We start from the raw sequence: 15374 nt of genomic DNA, 5'->3' as shown, positions 1-15374 counted from the left end.
TTAAAGGATGTTAGAGACAGTCATATGACTGCAAAAAATGCTACTAGGGCCAGGAATTTCAGAGGCCACATAAATGACAGTGTGTTCTACTAGGCTGGGTTAATTCTGAGGGTTGAGTTTGACTAAGCTCTAGAGATTTGTCCTTACCTGCAGATGGAGGCTTCCCTAATGGAGCATCACCGGAAGCCACACCCAGAACTTGTTTCTCCTCGTCTGGCAGAAGCACGTTCTCAGTGGGTGCGGAAACTTGTTTGGCTTCTCTTGCTCTGAGAGAATTTTCAAGTCGACCAACCAGCTCCCTGCGTCTGTACTGGTGAGCTCTTTACTGATAGTCAAACATTTGCATGCTCATTTAGTTTTCTTCACTCTTGTTGCACATCAGAGAAACACTTGAGAGAATGGAATAGAGAAGAACAATATAGGAGAGTTGTGGAGAGTTTGGCCCCACTTTTTATATTTGTTTCAATGGGATAAAACAGGCAGCCAGGATTGTTAGGTTTTGTTCTGAGTTATTGGTTCGGCCTTCACTAAATGGTTTTTCCTCTTTCCAAATCAGTTAGACATTTTGAGGAACCAGACAGGTTGCTGAAGCTTATTTAGAAGTTAAAACAAAAAAAGTTGTGAGTTTTAAGCAAACGGACTTGGCAGGTGTATGGACAAAGCCACATTATCCTGAGTAAGGGAACGGAAGGGCAAAGTGTGAGGAAAACGACCAAATCAGAATTGTAATATTTTTCCACATTTCTTTTCTAGTCATAAAAACAGTAACATTATATATTATTTATGTATTTGGTGGTAGGGTCTCACTCTGTCGCCCAGGCTGGAACGCAGTGGCGCGACATTTTTAGATTTGATCTCTTTTACCCTCCAAAAAATAATTGTCCAGTGTTCCACGTTTAGCTAAAGCAGTGAATTGTTAGAATTGCAGCAAAACAATGAACCAAACCGTCAACCGCGAGCAACCTGTACTTGGGAGGTGAAAGTCAGAGGTGAGATTGCAAGGGCTCTGGGTCACTGGGGCATCTGCTCTGGGCAGAAGGGCAGCTCTGTCAAACAGCTGGAGCTGGGAGCCCGGCGTTGCCAGGCCCTGCCCCTGCTACGTCACGGAGGGCTGGACGGCGGGCGATTGGCGGTGCACTGCAGCTCGGGCTGCTCTGCAGCTTGGCGGAGAGGGGAGGAGGAGCGGAGCGAGAAGTAGGTTGCTAGCTCAGCACAGGCTCCTGCGCCGGCTCCGGGGCTGAGTTTGGGAGATGTCTGAGAAGTGAATTTTTTTTCCCCCCCGAAGGCAAATGGCTGGCGTGGAAGCACAACCCGCTTTCACTCTTCGGATTTGTGCTTAACTCTTTTCTCGCACCTTGAGACTCGTGACCAACATGCTGTGATGTGTGCCGAGGGAGGAATTGGTAAGAATGAGACGGCGAATCCCTCTGACTGTCCCAGCCTTCTGCTTAACCGCCCACCAGGTTTTCCTTTCTGTTTCTCTCTCCTGTTTCTCCCCGCTCCACTTCCCTAGTCGTGTTTAGATTTGATGCCATGGTTCAAAACTACAGTTCTGGGCTGTTACTGAACTTTTAAAAAAAAAAAAAAAAAAAAAAAGGTAAAACGATTACACCATTTTCAATCATTTGATTGTTAAAGGGGAATTTAAAAATCTTTTAAATGCTGGATTTTGTAAAAAGGTAAACGATGCACTCGCGGGCGCACACGGGCACTCACACACACGCATTCTCTCTCACACACACACCTTTGTACACGAGGGCGCACACGGGCACGCAAACACACGCATTCATACACACACACACACACACACACACACACACACACACACACACCCCTTTGTCATCCCATTGTGAAATCAGCAGTTTAAAGAAATTTTGGCTATCTGCCTCAAAGGTGATGAAAAGGGAAAGTGTTGAAGATTTAGCCCAGCAGATTTATTCTTAAGGCTGATTCCCTAAGGTTGATTCCTTAGGAAGAAAAAGGTGTTTGTATTGGAGCTTTCTCAGAAATAGTTTTCAAAGGAGTGCTACAAAGAAGCCTCCATGCTTCCCCCAAAACACTAACTTTAAAGAACCTAGTTATTATTCGGGGCACCCTTTATTTTACATTATAAAACATGTAGTTTTAATTTACCACGTACAGCAGAGAGACATCAGTTGGTTAGGGAATGGATGGTTATTTTGGTGTCTGGGACCCTGTGCCGTTAGAAAGAATATGTTTTAACTGCTCTTATCATGCTAGCTCAGGTTTTAAAACTGTGATCTGAATATGACCAAAGTTTCTTCTTGCGTTCTTTTCATGCTGGTTCTAAGCAGGGAGAAAAACAAGTCTGTATGGACAAAGCAAACCTCTAACTCAAAATCAACCTTGAAAGATGCATCAGCAAGGACAGGGCTCCTCATCCACCAATATTTTTTGTATCAGCCTTTAAATCAGCTAGGTCACACTTCTGTGAAGAATAGCATCATCAAAAACCCATATTAACTTGTGAAGAGCAAAAATCTTTGCAACGGAGTAGTTCATTCAGTGCCCGCAGCAAGAGCCTCCCACTTCGATCCACCTCAAAAAGTAATAACTGCTTCTTCTGGACTGTTTTCTATTCTCACTACAAATACATATCATATACCTACATTGAGATAGTTTATTTTTATTAAAATGAAGTCATTTTATATATTTGGAAAAATAATTTAGAAACATTTTGAAGTTTTAGAGAGTTTTAAAAATAACGTTTAATTTTCATGCTAATTTAACATTCATTAAATTGCATGAAAAAGAAGGAAAATCTAAGCACTCTAAACTAGAATGTGGGGAGTGTTTGACCCTGGCTTAGCAAAACCTGAATACTTTTCATACTTAGTGATTAAATGGAATTGAATAGGTCCGGGCGCCGTGGCTCATGCCTGTAATCCCAGCACTTTGGGAGGCTGAGGCGGGCTTATCACCTGAGGTCAGGAGTTTGAGACCAGTCTGACCAACATGGAGAAACCCCATCTCTACTAAAAATATAAAATCAGCTGGGCGTGGTGGTGCATGCCTGTAATCCCAGCTACTCGGGAGGCTGAGGCAGGAGAATCGCTTGAACCCGGGAGGTGGAGGTTGCAGTGAGCTGAGATCGTGCGGTTGCACCCCAGTCTAGGTAACAAGAGCGAAACTCTGTCTCCCCTTCCCCATAAAAAAATAGGATACCATTTATTTTGCTATTGTCAGTAAAATGAAGGAAAATGCTCAAATATGATTATAATTTATCATAGAACAGAGGTGACTCACCTGTCAGACATTGTACTTCCTATAATTGACTTTTTAAATTAAGGGTTTAAAAAAATACACATATTCAAGTCTTCATTACATGTTTTCTTTATTGTCTCATATATTTGGAAGTAGTTCTACTGAGGAAGAATCAAAGAAAATGCTACAAGTAAGATTGAGAATTCTCACAGAACAATGCATTGATAAATATAAATGTAATAGTGCTTGAAGAAAAGGAGAATTGATTTATCAACTCTAGGAACAAATATATGTGTGCTGGATGCTATCACTATTCTTGGTCAGTTATTCCTTCCCTATTTTCTGAGATAAATTTATTTCATTTCAGAAATCATTTTAGCCGTAGAAACAATACTTTTTTTTATGGCTTTGCAGAATAAGGACTAATAGTGATGCTAGTTTTGTAAAAGAGTTGTGACCTTAATGGAATTTTTTAATGCTACTCGATAAAAGGTATATCAATACAACTATTTGAGGCAATTATATGGTAGTATGTATTAAAACCTGTGAATGTTGGGCCAGGCACAGTGGCTCGTGCTTGTAATCCTAGCACTTTGGGAGGCTGAGGCAGAAAGATCCCTTGAGCTCAGGGGTTCAATACCTGCCTGGTCCCGTTTTGCTCTCATCTCTACAAAATAAAACAAAACCTCTGAATGTTCACAGCCTTTGACTAAGTAATTTTGGGTCTAAGTGATTTTTTGGGTCTAAAAACATAGCCTAAAGAAATAATATGAATCACATATGAAGATGTATAAATATGTTTATTACAATCTTATCTGCAATATGAAAAAATGGAAACAAAGCCCCAATAACACAATATTTAAATAAATTAGTGTAGTTTTAATCTATATTGATAAAACTCAGTTACAAAAGTTTTTTTTTTAATTTAATGACTTGGAAAATATACTTGCAATGTATTCCATAAAAAAGTGAAATTTAATATATTATCTTATGTGTAAAATACAATTTTGAAAAAAATACATACAATTTAATTAATTTAATCAAAAATATTTATTAAGCTATTACTCTAAGACAGTGTCCTAAATTAACAAGGATTGAAAAAGATTAATGCAGTTCCTGTTTGCATACAAGTTTCTTTTGCATCAATGGGCATATCCATTAAAATATCATATTTCCCCCACCCCCCAAAAAATGTGTTCCTAGGTGGTAGAGTTATAGCTTGATTTTCTTTTTTATATTTTTTCTAATATTCCAAAATCTTTTAAAGCAACTGTTATTTTTATAAAAACAAAATACCACTTTCAGAAATATCACCAAGAAATATAATAAGCAAAAAAAAAAAAAAAGATAAATGGTAAGCTCTGTATTTTACATGCTCCCTTTAAAAAGATACTATAAAAAGCAGTGTGAGACTGCTATGGTCTAAATGTTTGTTCCCTCCCTTTCCAAGTTCATATGTTGATTCCCAATCCCCAGTGTGATGGTAGTAGGAGGTACAGCCTTGGAATGTGGTTAGATAATGAGAAAGGATTCCTCATGAATGGGATTAGTGCCCTCATAAAAGAGGCCACAAAGAGCTGCCTTGCCTCGTCCACCATGGGAGGATGCAGTGAGAAGTTGCCACCTATGAATCAGAAAGTGAGCTCTCACCAGGCACAATATCTGCTGGCACCTTGATGTTGGACTTCCCAGCCTCTAGAACTTTAGGAAATAACTTTCTGTTGGTTACAAATCACCTAGTTTATGGTAATTTGTTATAGCAACCCAAATGGACTAAGGCAGAGATAGATTAATACTGCTATACAAATGAACCCCAATGAGAAATAGATATAAATGGGCAATTCAAAAAAAATTTAATTATCTAAGGTTGGGGTAGGGGGGATGTTAACCTCCCAATAATCAAAGAAACCCAACATAGCAATAAATTACCACATTTTCACACATCACATTAACAAATGTGGACAACAAATCAAAATGTATCATTTTGTTGGGAAAACTATTCAGTAATATGAGAAAATATTCATGATATGGAAAAATGTTTATGGTATGAGAAGTGGGTAAAAGCAAGTTACAAAATGATATCCTAGTTTTGAAAAAAAAATATCAACCTATGCACAGAAACCAATTTATTGGTGGGGAATAAACCAAAGGTTAATAGTATTTATATTTGGGTGGTAGGATTATAGTTTATTTCTATTTTTCTCATGGTGTTAATATATAGTTTCTAAAATTTCTGCAGTGAATATATTTTAGTTATCAGAGAAAACAAGTCACTATCCTAATAAAGCAATTTGTCCTAGTATGAAGAGCACATATATGATATTATATATCCCCTCCTTCACAAAGTCGCCCTATCTCCCTTATCGTGTGTACTTTTATGTTAGGTATCATTATTTCTGAATTATTTTTCTGATGAGAACATTTGGATTATAAGGGAAATCACAAAATAAAGCTATTCTGCTCACATTCACTGTTTTGCCCCCACCTGTTTTCTAAAATAATAAGCAGTGTTGAACAGATTTGAGCTTTACTTCCCTTTAATTTCCTGTTGATTTCATTTGCCAGGGCCTAGGGCTGATAGGCTTTAATTAAATACTCCTTAATTTCTTTTTCTGAAGTCTGCTTATTCAGTTTAAGGCCTTTTTGAATGAGGAAGATGGGTACTACTACATTCCTCTTAGTAAAACTTACAAGGTTTTAACTCTTTAGGTAGGCTAGGTAATACAAATCATAATTTTCTTGGTTATGAGAAGGAAAGTGAAAATCAGTTTTTACCTGTCTCAAAATGTTGTGAAATCTTTTTCTTTTATTTATAGGATTTATAACTACTTAGCATGTGTTTTTAAACTTTGATTTCCCCTTAATTAGACTACAATAATATAGTTAGAAGGTTTTAGTATGTGGCCAAAGGAACAACTCCATGTTTTCTAAAAGGCCTAGAGAACACGTATAGGGTGCCTCTCCTCTTTCCCTTTGTGTTCGTCATTTTGGCGAATTACTGAAAGATGGCGGTTCTGGCCGAAAGAAAGTGCAAATAAATCTTATAAATGTCTGTATCATATCACACTCTTCTCAGATATCTTCGGCGATTTCCCATATTCTTCATCTTAGCAAGTCAGGGCTTCAGTTTGGTCCCAACCTAGATTTTCATTTAATTTGCCATCACTTCTTAATTTGTACTTGAAACTGCAGCCATATTGAACTACTCATTGTTACTTAAATAAATAGTCTGCACCCTCCTTGCCTCCTTGCCTGTATTCGTATTACCTTTTCTAAAATCTATAAATCTCTTCTGTCAGGATTCTAAACATTTCCCAAGGCTTACTTATAATACCTTCTTTTCTGGGAAGCCTTTCCTCTTCTCCCTTTCTATCCTCTGACTTCACACCATACTTTCTCATAAGACTTTCTGTTTCCCTAAATTCATATACTGCACAATTATCCTAATTTCATCCTTTTTATTGAATTAAATACTTCACCTGTTCTGGGGCTAGTTTATTCATTCCCAAAGTACCCAGCACCGTGCCTAGGACAAGGTAAAATAAATGTACCATAGAAAATAAACTCCTAGAAGGCAGATAATTTCGTCCATTTTGTTCCCTGGTTTATTTCCAGTATAAATAACAATGCCTAGCATATAGTAGTGGTGCCAAAAATACTAATTGAAAGATTAAAATTACAGAGCACCTTTAGTGTGTTAGGCACAGTGCATTGTTTAATAAATCTCCTTACAAAATTGTGTGAGGTGGTGATATTATTTCCATTTTACAGATTTGGAAACTGATGCTCAGAAAGGCTAAAAGCTTGTGGTAAATGGACAACTGTGAATCTGTTTGCCAAACTTGTGTTCATTCTGCTAATTGCAGATGCTGTTTGTTGCTGTTTTGAAAATAACTATTTATATTATCAGTACTTATTCAAAATAAATGTAGTGTGATGCATAGGTACCATTGAGTAAATTATTGGGATTGTGTATTTATCATGAATCTATTTTATAATTTCAATGAAGATCAACTTGTTTTTAATACCATTTATAGTTTTGATCTGCCTCTTATTTGTGTTTATATACTATTCTTAGTAATACTTATAGGCCTCAGGTACAGTTTAAATATATGTACTGAGACAGTTTAAGTAATTGACATGTGTAATCCATGCTTTCATTGCAATAAGTCATGTGCTGAAGTAATTTTTAGCCACTGTGAAATAATACTTCTGTATGTAATAATTATAATATATTAATATTAATTCATTCAGTAGCTTCCAAAAGAAAGTCTTTAATACATTTTAGAAATTAATTAAATCTCTCATCTATCAGACTGAATTTTCCTTTTTTATAGTTTAAGCAAAATAACAAATGTTAATACCTATCTGTCTTCATCACATATCCAGTAATATGTTATATTCTTTAAAGAAAATAACAGAATATAATTCAAAATTTTAGTCTCTAATGTGCTTATTTGCCTCATCTGTATAGCTTGAGCAAATAATCGGTGAGAGGCCTTTAGAAAACCTCTGATGTAGTCTATTGATATAACCTTTTGATCTTACAGTTGTTCAGGGGCTAAATTCTTTCCATTCCAGCTACAAATAATTCTACTTTCCTATTCATTATTCTTTTTATCTCTTATCATTTCTCTTTCTTTTAAGCATATTATTTTCTTTTGCTTTTTAAAAACTTCTGTGGTTACTCATATAGAAAATAATTGCCCTATTTCTTGTATATAAGAAAAATAGTTTCACTGATTATTTAAACATTAATATATACATCATTTGTATGAGAAAGATTAACTGCATAAAAATAATATTTAATGATAATGACTTCTTGGGGAAAATACACAGTCCCTGACTTATGATGGTTCAACTTATGATTTTTCCACTTTATGATGATGCAAAAGAGATACACATTTAGTAGAAACTGTACTTCAAGTTCCCACACAACCATTCTGTCTTTTGCTTCCAGTATAGTATTCAGTAAAGTACACGAGATATTGAACACTTGATTATAAAGTAGGCTTTGTGTTAGATGACTTTTGTCCAACTGTATGCTAATGTAAGTGTTCTGAGCACATTTAAAGTAAGCTCGGCTAAGCTGTGATGTTCAGTAGGTTAGTGTATGACATGCACTTTTGACTTATGATATTTTCAATTTACCATGGGTTTATGAACGAGCATCTGCATTCATTAATTAAAAATAAGTCTTTCAAGAGTATATTTGAGCTGCCTAGTTCTATGATTTTCAAAGTGTGGCCCCCAGAGTAGGTGCATCAGTATCACTTGAGCTTGTTAGAATGCAAATTCTCAGGCCACTGCAGAACTACTGAATCAGAGAAACTGGTATGATTGTGTGCTTGGGTTGGGGAGGGGGCGGCAGGGCGGGCAGAATATATGTTTTAGCAAGCTCTCTATGTGATTCTGATCTATAGTAAAGCTGGAGACCACAGGCTTGGAGTAAGATCCTCAGGTGAGCAGGTCAGTATATTCACTGGGTTTTGACAGGTAGGTGCCGGACTTAAAAGGTCTCCAGGAAAGAGAATTTTATTTTCTTTCCTGTATGCTATTTCAGATACCTCTGTGTTATTACTAAGCTGGCTGCAAAAGTCATTAATTTAATACATGAAACTAAAAAAAGACAGTCAGAAATACAATGTTCAACACTTAAAGGTGTACATTGGATAGGTTTTATGTTATTATTTGCTTCCTGGCAACAGATTACCTTTAAAAAAAACAGAATTAAACTAAACATTTGTGCAAATGTTTCATAAAGGAAAAAGTAAGACTTTTCCCCCCAGTTCTTTGATCTCGGATATATTTGGGGATGATGGTTGAAAGAAGCAAATGTGAATCTTATGACTTTCATTAGAGAGTTTGTGCCTAAGGAATCGAGTTTTCTTAGCAATCCTGCATGCTTTTGAAGTGGTAAGGAATGATACATCTACTGTGACCATTAAAGTTGTAATTAATTAACTCTGTAAACTTAAAATCCAAGCATAAAAATATTTTCATAGTGCATCTTTAAACAACATAGGCTGTATTCTTTTAATATACTTGAGATCTAATCAAGTTAGATTAAGTACCTCATTTATTGCTGGAAATTCTATATCCCAGCTCTCTTTATCTTAATTGGCCCATGTGATGTTGAATATGGTCATTTTGGAATGTTGTAGATTGGCCATGTTATGAAGATATTAGAAATAAGCAGAAAGAATTTTGAAATAGGTTTTTAATTAGGAATTGAAAATTTTCTTAACTACAAACTTTTATTTTCCTACTGACTTTAATTTTCTAAAGAGCAATGAAGGTAATATTTGAAAAGTATAACCGACTTATTTTTGAGATTTTTATATTACTTTCACATCAAAAACTCTATATGCCCTACATACGTATAGGCATAAAAATGTTTCATTGAAACAATTATGTGAGCAGACAACCATTTAAATTCTGTTTTCACAACTAATTTTCAGAAAGAAGAGTCTCCCAAAACTATATCGACATTTAAGTATGCTATTTATTACAATTTAGCCAGACATTTATCAGGTAACTTTTAGTAATTATCTTTTCGTAAAAACAAAAAACAAAAACCCCAAAACTGAATGCTTTAATTAATTAGTTTTGCAACATTTATAATTACATGTAATGCTTCTATGCGGGAACACACGTATTTGCCTTTATCAAGAAGCTTATACACTAAACTATGTTTAACTTGTATGTCAAGAAACTTATATACTAAGTTAAATATAATTTCTGGTTTAATATTGAGTATAGCATTATTATTATTATGTACACATGTTATGCATGGCCTTGTGTGTGAACATTCATTTTCAGTGTTGAGGCAGCACACTTGGCTTGCATTTTGTGAAGTTGCGCTTTAAAAAAAAAAGGGAAGAAAAAAAGACTTAAAGAAATGCGTCTCTTTCCCACATCTTAAATGTGAAAGCAATACATTAAGTTCTGTGTGTAGGCTTCATGATTATATGAAGTTTAATCAAAATTCAACTTTTTGATTAAAATGAAGATCTGTTTTCTAATTCCAAAATAAGTATATGTGTTAATGGTTAAAAAAAAAATGAAGAGTATAAAAACACTGAAAAAATTAAAATCTGCTATTAATATAGACTGTCTCAAAATAACCAGTGTTAATGTTTTTAAAAATATATTATTCCAAATTCTTCCATGTTTATGTATTGTATATATTCATAGTTGAGATTATACTTGTATACAGGTCTAAATCGTGCTTTAAAACTTTATAAACTTTAAGCATTTTATGAGTCATTAAAAATTCTTTTAAACAATTTTTTTTTTTTTTGAGATGGAATTTCGCTCTTGTTGCTCAGGCTGGAGTATAATGGCTCTATCTCGGCTCTCCGCAACCTCCACCTCCTGTGTGCAAGCGATTCTCCTGCCTCAGCCTCCCCAGCAGCTGAGATTACAGGCATGCGCCACACGCCTGGCTAATTTTGTATTTTTAGTAGAGATGGGGTTTCTCCATCTTGGTCAGGCTGGTCTTGAACTCCTGACCTCAGGTGATCTGCCTGCCCCAGCCTCCCAAAGTGTTGGAATTACAGGCATGAGCCACCATGCCCAGCCTAAACATCATTTTTAGCAGCTGTCTCGTATTTCCATTAGAAATAAATTTAACACAATTAGATATAATGCAGTTAACAATTTCTCTATTTCTGAACATTTGTGCAGTGACTTTTTTTTTTTTTTTTTTTTTTGAGATGGAGTTTTGCTCTTGTTGCCCAGGCTAGAGTGCAATGGCACAATCTCGGCTCATAGCAACCTCTGCCTCCCACATTCAAGCCATTCTCCTGCCTCAGCCTCCAGAGTAACTGGGATTACAGGCATGCACTACTATGCCCAGCTAATTTTGTATTTTTAGTAGAGACAGGGTTTCTCCATGTTGGTCAGGCTGGTCTCGAACCCCAGACCTCAGGTGATCCGCCCGACTCGGCCTCCCAAAGTGCTGGGATTACACTACCATGCCCGGCTGTGTAGTGACTTTCTTGGGCTGAGATGAGTATATTTCTACTGAGGGCCAGAGATAACACTTTTAGGGCATATTGTCCTATGGGTCTAAAGAAGTAAGAGCAGGTTAAAGTCCTCCAAAATTATATGATTGTATACCTTCATTGAGCATTATGAATAAAGAAACCCTTTGCTACATTCTACATTCAGAGTCAAAAAATGCTACCTCTGTCTTAAATTATTTTTTTAGGTTACTACTGAAGTTGAAAATATTTTTTTCCTATATATTTGTAGTATGTGGCTTCTGTGTTTGTTCAGGCTTTTTTTCCAACTGTGTTATTCATGTGACTATTAAATCAGAAATGAATAATTTTTAATATTGATCTTATAAGATATTAATTAATTAATTTTTGAGACTGAGTTTCACTCTACTGCCCAGGCTGGAGTGCAGTGGCGTGATCTCGGCTCACTATAACCTCCACCTCCTGGGTTCGAGTGATTCTCGTGCCTCAGCCTCCCGAGTAGCTATGATTACAGTCACCTGCTACCACGACCGGATAATTTTTGTATTTTTAGTAGAGATGGGGTTTCACCACATTGGCCAGGCTGGTCTCAAACTTCTGACCTCAGGTGATCCTTCCGCCTCGGCCTCCCAAATTGCTGGGATTACAGGCGTGAGCCACTGCACCCGGCCTATAAGATGTTAATTTAAAAAATACACCATTATGGCCAGGCACGGTGGCTCATACCTGCAATCCCAGCACTTTAGGAGGCTGAGGTGGACAGATCGCCTGAAGTTGGGAGTTCGAGACCAGCCTGACCAACGTGGAGAAATCTCATCTCTACTAAAAATACAGAATTAGCCAGCTGTGCTGGCAAATGCCTGTAATCCCAGCTACTCAGGAGGCTGAGGCAGGAGAATCACTTGAACCAGAGAGGCCGACATTGGGGTGAGCTGAGATTGCACCATTGCACCCCAGCCTGGACAACAAGAGCAAAACTCCATCTAAAAAAAAAAAAAAAAAAAAAAATTGCTGTGAGTAATAATAGACTTGTTAGGGTGATACTGAAACAATGGGGCAGATTCCACAGATTAGCTCAAATAGGCCGTGAAAATGTTAGGATAAGTACCTATCTGTAGAAATCTTAGTTTATTTTATAGTTTAATCATACTAGCATATAAAATTCTGGCAAGCATAATCATATTATATTCAAATTGACTTAAATAATTTATGACACATTCATAAATAATGACATAGTTTAGGGATTAATAAAAGCCTATCTATATATGCATGAATAAGAAAATGGTAGTGGAGCAAACAGCAGGATTATTGTATGTGAATTGCCACTAACTTGCTGTGTAATTTTGGGTAAGTCATTCTTTCCAAACCTGTTTTCTTCTGTGTAAACTAGTTGGATATTAACATTTTTTTCCAGATTTAACATTCTGAGTTTTTTGTTTAAGTTCTTAAGCATCTTTAAAATGCTTTTCCTACTTTGAAGAAATGTTGGCATCAAACAATTCATACGTATTCTTATAAAAAAAGTAAGAATAGCTACCATTTGTTGATCTATTATATGTCAGATGCCTTACATAAATTCCCATTAACTCCTCACAACAACCCTACAGAGCAGATGGTATCATTGCCATTTTCCTAATTGGAAAACTGAGGGTCATAAGAAGTCCCACTAGGGCTGAGAGGGAGAGCCAGAATTTGAACCCATGACTCACAAATGCTCTGTTCTTTCCACAGTGCCACTTACCTCTCCCTTGGACAAATGTGATGCCTTGTTTTAACCCACAGTTTCTCAACAGCAGCATTTCTTGACATTTGGGACTAGATAATTATTTGTTGTGAAGGATTGTCCTGTTCATTGCTGCATATTTAACAGCATCTCTGGCTTCTTTCCACAACCAAAAGTATCACCAGATATTAGCAAATGTCCTAGGGGGCTGGAAGGGGAGGTACAATTGGCCCCATTTGAGGACCACTGATCTAATACAACTTAAGTCATCAGTAGTCTGAGGACAAACATAATTACTTTCTCCAGCAAAGGCTTTAGGCCATTTTAAGGGTCAAGATAGAATTAACCAAGTAGATCTCCAGCAAAGGAACCTACCTACTCCTTCATGCAATAATACTTATTATACATTGATTGTCCCTTATTCTCTTAAGATTCATCCCATTTGAAGAGTGTTTTTTGGGGTGCAAGGTATATCAACAAGAACCTGATTAATGTTTGTTAATTCACTGAAAAGTATTCATTGAGGGCATGTTATATGCCAGGCATTGTCCAGTTATTGGTTAAAACAGTAAACAAGATGGCCTTGTAAGAGAAACAAGCATTAAATCATTTTAGCTCATTCTCCTTTATCTTCCTAATAATCTTGTAAAGATTCTGTTTAGAACCACAATCCAGTGTGTTTATCATGTTTTTCATATATACACAACTTACCACATGAAACTGGAGTTTACCTTCCTTAGTGTGAATGAGTAAAGATTACACATTGGGAAACTTGTGTTCTTCTGCTAGTTCAAATATATATTTTGGCTCTGATTTTTAAGTGAGCACATATCTGTGTGCTAGCTTCATTTTGAAACTTAACTGTTTATCTATTGGTTAGTCTTTTAATGCTCTTACCATTTTGTGGTCTGAAGCTTGGCCACATATTTATCAAAGTTTGTCTTGTGGGAATTAATCTCTGAAGTACCTCTGGTAAAGAGAGAATCTTATGAGGTTCATGCCTGATCCCTTTACTAGACTCTGTACTTCTGGAGGACAGAAACCATGGAGTTCACATGGGACTTCCCATCATGTTAGTTTTCAATGCCTGGAAAAGTACCTGGTTGGCAATGGTAGCCTTTCAGTACCTATTTCTAACAAATATAAGGAAAAGAAATCTCTAAATCGTGAAAATAGATTTCACTAAATAAATCTTGCTGAATTTTTATCTTCTACTTCCTGAAGACCACTGAGGTCATTTATTTACATTTCTTAATTATTCTAAGGTAGTTGGAAGTAAAAAAATCTTTATAAAAACAGATTTGGTCAGCTGATGGGGAAAAAGCCTGTAAAACCATTCAAAACAAGGAGGTCTTCAAGTACTTGAAGAAAACCTTATGGAAATGCTTCTGAAGACCCTGAAGGCATCACTATAAAGAGTATGCTTGTCCTCAGAACATTAGTGCTGAATTCTCAGAGAAGAAAATTTACTTGAAATGCCGTGTCAAATATAGGAAAATTGGGTACACATTGTATAGTGATTTCTATCCTGGATGAAATTGTTTTGATACTTTAAAGAATAAACTTTAAACTGTCTTAAAAAAGGTTACTCAGAATAACTTCCTCCCGGAGAGTTTTAGACCAATAAAATTTAAATACTTCAGCTGTTTCTAAAAATAAGTCCTACTTGTTTTATTTCCTTTTTTATGTCTTCCTGTTGCAGAGTTTCGTAAGTGTCCATTTTAGAATTACATGCTCTAGATCTTAATGTGAACTATAATAACTTTAGCATGCATAATAAGAGCTGTAGTGAGCTACATACCATGAAATGCCTAAGTTATTATATCACATGTAGAGCCAGTGTGTATAAGATTGTTAAAGGTATTCTAGTCTTTGCTGCCTATAAGAGGGGTGTTATTTTACTCATTCATTCTTGGGTTCATTCCACAGATATTCATTGAAAATCTACTCTTTGCCTGATATTGTACTCTTCCAAGCCTAGGCCATATCAATGAACGAAAAAGACAGAAATTTCTATCCTGATGGAGGAGGGAGACAGACAAAAGCTAAAATACCAAAGTAAATTGTGCATTGTTAGAAAGTGACATACATGTTTCATGAAAAGTAAACAGGCAAAGAGAATAACAAGAGGCTGATCATATGGAGCACTGGAGGTGGCTACCGTAATTACATGGGAGCCTTTAGAGAGTCTTAAGTTGTGAAATTGTCAGGATCTAACTTATGTTATATCAGGACTAGACTGATAGTGGTGAATCAGGTTGATTGTAATAAAGGTGATGAGAAGTGGTACGATTCTGGATATAGTTAAGGGAAGAGTCAACAGAATTTGCAGACTGACATGATGTGAGTTGTAAGTGAAAGACAGAAACCAAGGATGACTCAAAAGTTTTTGGGCTGAGCATCTAGAAGAAGGGAGCTATTAGCTGACAGGGCTAATC

General features: G+C 36.2%; 1 protein-coding gene across 3 annotated transcripts in view; it reads left to right on the top strand.

Annotated features, from left to right (window-relative positions):
* Positions 1 to 1161: 1161 nt before the first annotated feature.
* The window catches only part of ATP10D (ATPase phospholipid transporting 10D (putative)), a 115338-nt gene continuing 101125 nt past the window's right edge, over positions 1162 to 15374 (top strand). For all 3 annotated transcript variants that reach the window (XM_050791590.1, XM_050791589.1, XM_050791588.1), the window contains exon 1: positions 1162 to 1403. The gene's annotated coding sequence lies outside the window, so the exon portion shown is untranslated. The remainder of the gene's footprint in view (positions 1404 to 15374) is intronic.

The sequence above is a fragment of the Macaca thibetana genome, chromosome 5 (genome assembly GCF_024542745.1).
Source record: "Macaca thibetana thibetana isolate TM-01 chromosome 5, ASM2454274v1, whole genome shotgun sequence".
NCBI classification, from domain to species: domain Eukaryota; kingdom Metazoa; phylum Chordata; class Mammalia; order Primates; family Cercopithecidae; genus Macaca; species Macaca thibetana.
The sequence above is the reverse complement of the archived record's forward strand: the minus strand, read 5'-3'. Positions and strand labels throughout refer to the sequence as shown.